Consider the following 6,919-nt stretch of genomic DNA (forward strand, 5'->3'; position numbering starts at 1 on the left):
TATACACTTATGTAACTTGTAAAAAAAACCCCCTCCCCTGCACTTACGTGGTGCGGTAAGTTTTCCATGGTGAATCCCCCGGGACTTCTTGTATGTATGTTACTTGCACTTTGGCAAGGTGTAACTGCATTGGAGGAACCATGTCCCCAATGCATAAATATGGTAACATACATACATGAAGTACATTGAACACACATGGACATCCATGTGTGTTCAATGTACTTCATGTATGTATGTTACTGCACTCTGGCAAGGTGTAACTGCGTTGGAGGAACCATGTCCCCAAAAGCCTTGCTTCCGTAATGCATCTTAAGGTAGTTGCATATCAAATAGGGTTAAAATGAAATTAATCCCTGCTATTGTCGACCTTGTCAAGTAGGATATCAAATTGGAAACATAAATTTTTTGACAATAATGCATAAAGAAGAGTACCTATCCAATACAGATTGCATGCACCCATTTCCATGTAGTCTTGAAAACAATGGCATGTTCATGAGTGTATCATGTTTGGCAAAACTTGCCTAGGAGCCATGCCCTAGCAAAACCAACTTCAGACTATGGAAATAGAGGCCTGGCGACCCCTTGAAATGGAAATTGGTCAGTCTTGTCGCATAACTTGACCTTACAAGTTACAAACCCTGCCTGGCATACCTTTGTTTCCAGGAAACCTTGCCTACATGCATTAGCTATGATTGCGGAATTAAATAAAAAGAAACTAAAAGAAGCTACCTCATCCTCAATTCCCAGCTTGTAGCCCATGACCTTGTCGAACCAAGGGTAGTTGATCATGTTCTCCTTGTAGTTGCCATACTCCATGGTGGTGGAAGCCATAAAAAAGTGACACTTCCTTTATGCCCCACCTAATCGACACCTTTTTTTTTTGGTGTGTCAAGCCATGCTTGCAACATTTTGATGTCGAAGGACATATTATGAAATTCGATTTCCTTCAAGATTTTTTCATTAAAAAATCATCCAAGTTCAAGCTCATCACCTCTTTTGGTGCACTTTTTCCTTGCCCGGTGCGCATCAACTTTCCCACTCCTTACTGACTGTTTGCCCATTAGCTCTCTTCTCCATAGACCTCTGATACCAATGTGAAACCTGAGGGGACTAGAGCTTGCAACTCTCCACCTGACCATGCCCTATATAGGCCTTTCCTTACTAAAGATAGGGTCCCTTTGACCACATGGCTCCATCCTAGCCCTTGGCTAGCCGGTGTTACTTTAGGCTTGACAAATAAGATAGTTAGAATCATGATATTTTATTCAAAAGGGTCCATAGGAAGTTGCATGGCATGGTGATTAACTCAAAGCTTTAGTTTACTGTAATGGGGGTAATCTCCTCGTGGGTGTGAATAGAAGATGATTGCATACAAGTTCAAGATGATCAAGACCTAGTAGGGAATATATTTTAATGTTTATAAAGAAAGAGAAGCAAAAGAAGAATTAGAGTTCGTCTGTTGTTGGAACAATCCCAAGAAACCTTGAGTGTGTCCGAGTTGAAGAAGAATAAGGGAGGAGATAGGGAGAAGACATCCTTGTGGGAACGATTAGGAGAAAAATTCACATATTTATTGCACGAACGTTGAACTCAAGGATTCACCGCCCATAAGAACATGGGAAGCAATCCCTAGAGGCCTTTAATGAAATATGAAGGGAAGAAAAAGTATAAATTCGTTCAAACAATCCCAATAGACATTTTCTCGTTGAGACCATGCTTGAAGGGCTTGCGCCTAACAATCTTTGGCTTGTGCCATTGTGCTAGCAGGAGCTGTTGTTTGGCCAAAAAATTAGCAAATGCCATCACACCAAAAATTGTTTCTACCACATCAGTGAATGTCGTCAAACCACTAGCTAAGAGCATAGTTGGGATTTTTGATGCTTTCCATGCATTTATTGGTGAGCAAATGTACCGAGGAAGACCGCTCAAGGAGCTTGAAGATAATGGAATATTCTTTTATGATATGTCATATTTGATACCCCGAATATCGTCTGGCTGGGGTCATGTGACTCATTTTCCACTTCCATCATTTGACAACAAGGATTGGTCTTTGCCAGCATCCCAAACTAGGAAAGCTTCAAGAATAGGTTGTTTCAGGATATAGAGAAGTCCCTTAAGTATTCGATTGCTACAAAGGTTGTTAGGCTCACTCTATTTATACCTGTTGAAGAGTTTGTAGATTTCTTCTTTGATGAGAAAATAAGAACTACCACAATAATGTTCATTTGCAAGTTTGAGAGCTGTTTGGACTTTTAGATGATAATTGGGATAGAAAACAGTCAGACAGCAAAATACATATTTTATAAACATCTTCTTAGTGGGCACCTTATTCCACTCGACCAAGATATAGACCCTAACTCTGAGAACAATTCTTTAGCAATGGAGATCTACTTTCGAGAGAGCCTACTTACTATGATGGACACAATGTCAAGTACAACTCTTGCACATCTTAGGGTAGATCTTACATACGAAGACCTGCCACTACTGTCAAAAGTGTATGCATTCAGTCTCAACAATAGAAAGTACTAACTAAAGGGTAAATTTCACTTGTCTTTAATGCCTTAAAGATATAGATACTAACACTTTGTTTTTTCTCAGATTCCAAGATGCAAGGAGAAAACAACATTGTGCAAGGAGTCCCTCTCAAATACACTTTACTTGATTGCTTCAACCAGAAGCTAGGTCACATACCGTGTGAACGCAATGAGTTTTACTACCATGCCATCCAAGATGTACACCCCAAAATGATTAATACAAGGACATTTTGTGCCGCTCAAACATTGTCTCAAAATTGTAAACTTTGCACTGTCTCAAGGCTTTATACATTGTATTTTTTCATTCAAAATTTATAGAAAGGGGAAATGATTACTACCCCCTGCCCGGTTGCTACCACTGCTCCTTGGCCTTGGCTGCTCTACCACTACCACTACTCCCCTGCCCTCTCCCTGGTTGCTGCTCTTTGGGGACGCTGGTATTCGGTGCCCTTTCGTGTCGCTTGAATGCCTCGGCTTCCTCCATGGCTTCCATGCATCTTGAACCTGTGAAGATTCACTCTGTTCTCTCTCTCGTCGTTGACGTGTAACCCAATCCTCTACTTCTGTGGAGTCTGCATAATATTGATTGATTGCTTCTTGCATGTTTCGAACCTCCTCTTGAGTCTGTTGGTAACTCTACGTGATTTCATCAATGCGGGCATGTTTAAACTCCTCAACTCATGTGCTTATCTCTCTTGACAGACTATGCATCGAAATTATAATATGTTGAATGGCCATTACAAAAAAAATTGCGCACATCATAGGGGCTATAGTCATGTAATTCAAGGTCTTGTAGATGCATGATAATAAGGAAGTAAGTAAAAAATTAACTTCTTTTCATAAAGACATTGCAGTGATACAAGCACTAAAACAACATGCGTACTTACGTTGATACATCCAGAATTTGTCCTAGAAGGAGGATAGCATTCATACATGTCCTCCATCCACAACTGAAATCATCAATCTGAGTGGGCACACTGACCCGTCGATGCTCAGTGGCAGAACCTAGATCATGTTCTAACGAAATGTGCTCCACACAACAAACAAATTTTCTCACGGAACTACATACATAAGCACTTGCTTCAGTAGGGCATTAGAAACAGGTACTACATGCAAAAGCATAAAAATAAGCCTTATGCCTTTACACGCCCATGGAATCCCCTGCTCTACCCTGAGTTTCCGTAGTAGAGGACCTTCACTTCAATGTCGAATAACATCAGATTCCAATGTTTACTACACAAAAAGAAAACATCAAAACTATCAACGATGAGAAATAGTAAGATCCTAAATCCAACATAGCTTTGCATACTGACACAAAACTCACCTTTGATTGTATGCAATGACTAGAAAGCGCGCTAGATCCTAGTTTACTCTCCTAAACAAGCCCAACAACGTCAAAAATGACATTCCATTGTTCTGAAGCATAAGCGATATAAGAGGATCTATTACAAAGATTTTGTCATGCACATTTGTAGGCAGAAGCGAGATAGCGTGCCTGACATAAAAAAGTACTAACGATTAAATTGGTTATTGGATACATAAACATAGGTAAAAAAGAAGCAAATATGGATCTTGAAATGGTCATATAAGTCCCTAATCGCTTGGTTTTGACCCGGGTCAATACCAAGCAATTAGTGGCCTTAAAGATTTCCAAGTGTCTCTATTCGCTTGGTACTGACCCCAACACCGTGACATAATGAACTTAAAGCTTACCATATAGCTAGATAGCGTGCATTGACACGGGTCAGAACGTAGCGAATACAATTCTTGAAATGGTCCATTAGGTCCCTATTTGTTTGGTTTTGACCTAAGTGCCGAAAAAGCATAGGTCAATACCGAGCAAATAGCGACCTTGTAAATATCCAAGGGTCTTTATTGACTTGGTACTGACCCCAACAACGTCACATAATGAACTTAATCCTTACCACACAGTAGCGTGGACGACTGCATCCATTGCATTGGCATTGAGAAATTGCACATGCAGAGAAATACTTGTCGATTGAGGTTGGAAATGGAGTCCGCCTCTGATATTTTGGGCAGAGGAATCTGTGCTCGAAGAGGTATTGAATTGGCAAGCATTTGGAGTTCCTCTTTGTTTTCTTCGTTGATCTGCTCTACAATATGCCAATCTTCTTGCACACACTCTTGCTCTTTGCTAGCTTGCCGTTTCTCTATGTTGGTTGGCCCTCTGTGAAGAAGATGCTGCCTCTTGCTTTTCTTCAGCAGACTTTGGCCCTACATGTGCGGGCTCTGCTCTTACTGCCTCAGGATTTTAATTGGCGGGCTTCTCCCTAATGGACTCTGGCTTTAGGGTTGTGGGATCCTCTTTGACTGGTTCCTCTCTGGTGGGCTCTGGTTCTACCTCTGGGTTCCTCTCTTGTTGACTCGTGCTCTAAACCGACGGGCTCCTCCCTAGTGGGCTCTATCTCTACCTATGCGGGCTCCTCTGTGGTGCGTTCAGGCTCCTCCTTCTCGACCCGTGATCATGTGCATCTGTTTCTCTCAACGCTTGAAGGATCTACCTATCATGCACAAGGATGGAGGGGGGGAGGGGGGATGTTAAGAATCTCCATTATCGTGTTGTCCTAGATTGGCACTGGCTGAAGCAGCCCATTGGTACTGACCTTGCAAATTTGAACTGCATAAAAGAACGATAGGATACCTGAGCACTATGTAGAGATTTGCATTGACAAAGCAAGGTAGAAGAGGACGCGGCAAGTGGGCGTGATTCATTATCCTTTTACTATTTTCACACTGCGTGAAGTCTTAACTAGGGCAAGGGTAGAGTTAAAATGGGAGTCGGAGGCAGGTTGATGCTCGAAGACGGGGTTACCTACCTCTAAACTTTGGACCATGTGCCTCTTTAATGAGCATCATTTCTAGTTTCATGGCGTTTGATTGATCGTACTGCATGAGAATGTGAGTCTGTTTATTGTGTTTACAATGGTTGTTCTTGTGTGAGGACAACCCACGTGTCCTTTTGGAGTTACCGTTTGGCCTCAGACACCGATCGTCGTCGAGGTTGGCATCTCCATCTCCAAATAGGAGAAACAGACCGTCCTTGCCTTTTTTGCGATCTTGCTCTTAGCCACATCTCTTGATCTTGCTCTCAGTGACCTCCAAAGATTTGAGTCTATTACTGCCGCGTTGCCATCACCCTTGCCTTCACCTTTTCTCGTGATCTTGCTCTCAGCCACCTCTCGCGATGTGCTCTCAGCCACCTCCAAAGCTTTGTGTCTGTTACCTGCTGCATCCCCATCCACCTCGATGCCATTGTATATTGTAGAGATAGGTTCTCTCTCCCTCTCTCCCTCTCTCTCTCTCTCTCTCTCTCTCTCTCTCTCTCCACCCCCTACCCCCCCCCCCGGCTAGCTCTCCTCTGCCTGTGTGTTTCATGTATGTGTGCACCTTCGTCATAGGGTTAGGGGCATAAGGGGAGAGTAGTCATTTGGGTTGGAGCATGGCAACTTTGTTTATGGTCAAGCAATGCCAAAATCCGCCTATTTATAAATCATAACAATGGGTTGAGATTCTCCATGCATAGTTGTGAGGTTCAAAGTATAGTGGAATATTGACCTCTTTTCTGATTGTGCAAGGCTATGGTTGCTCATTTAATGCTTTGTTTGGACATCGTGAGTGAGTGGGCTTAGATAGGCTATGGTCACACGAGGCTTTGTTATCAATTATTGATAACTAAGCCAACTATGCCCAGACAGAGTATTAAATGAATAACTAAGCCTCATGCATGGTTCTGACCACAGGCCTCTCAATGCACGAGTCAAAACCAGGCGAATAGGGGCCTTAATAATTTCCCAAGGGCCCCCTTTGCTTGGTTGGTAGTTTCCCATTGGCGTCGAAAAAAGAGGTAGAGGACGTGGAGTTACATTTTGAACCAAAAGAAGAGCGAGTAGAGGTATTGAAGGAGATGCATGCTTAACTCTTGCTTCTCTTGCAAATGCAGCACTTGGAAGCAAGCAAGAAAGGCCAAATGAGGAAGGGTCTTTGCCTCTAAATTACGCTCCCAATTTTGCTATAGTCAACAAAATTCACTACATTCTTATCATGGATATTATGCATGAGCTGAATATATGGGAGGACTAATGCCTAGCTGCAATTGCAAGTTTTTGTGAGATAGACATGGAATTTGTCGAGGATGGAGTGGACAAACATCTCCTTGCACACACATCTCTCCACAACACACATTTCACTTTAGGGGGTCAACAGATCAAAGATATATTCAACAAAGCAAAGTCTTGAGAAGCCGAATTTCTTTTAGGCATGCATATGGTTTTGCCCATGTCCCAATGATGCAATATTGAGATAAATCTGATTGTTGACTGGTGCTTGTGTATGATGATAGTTTCCTTAGAAGAGCATGAGGCTCA

This window comes from Adiantum capillus-veneris, chromosome 11 (assembly GCF_014529385.1).
Source record: "Adiantum capillus-veneris isolate H3 chromosome 11, ASM1452938v2, whole genome shotgun sequence".
Lineage (NCBI taxonomy): Eukaryota > Viridiplantae > Streptophyta > Polypodiopsida > Polypodiales > Pteridaceae > Adiantum > Adiantum capillus-veneris.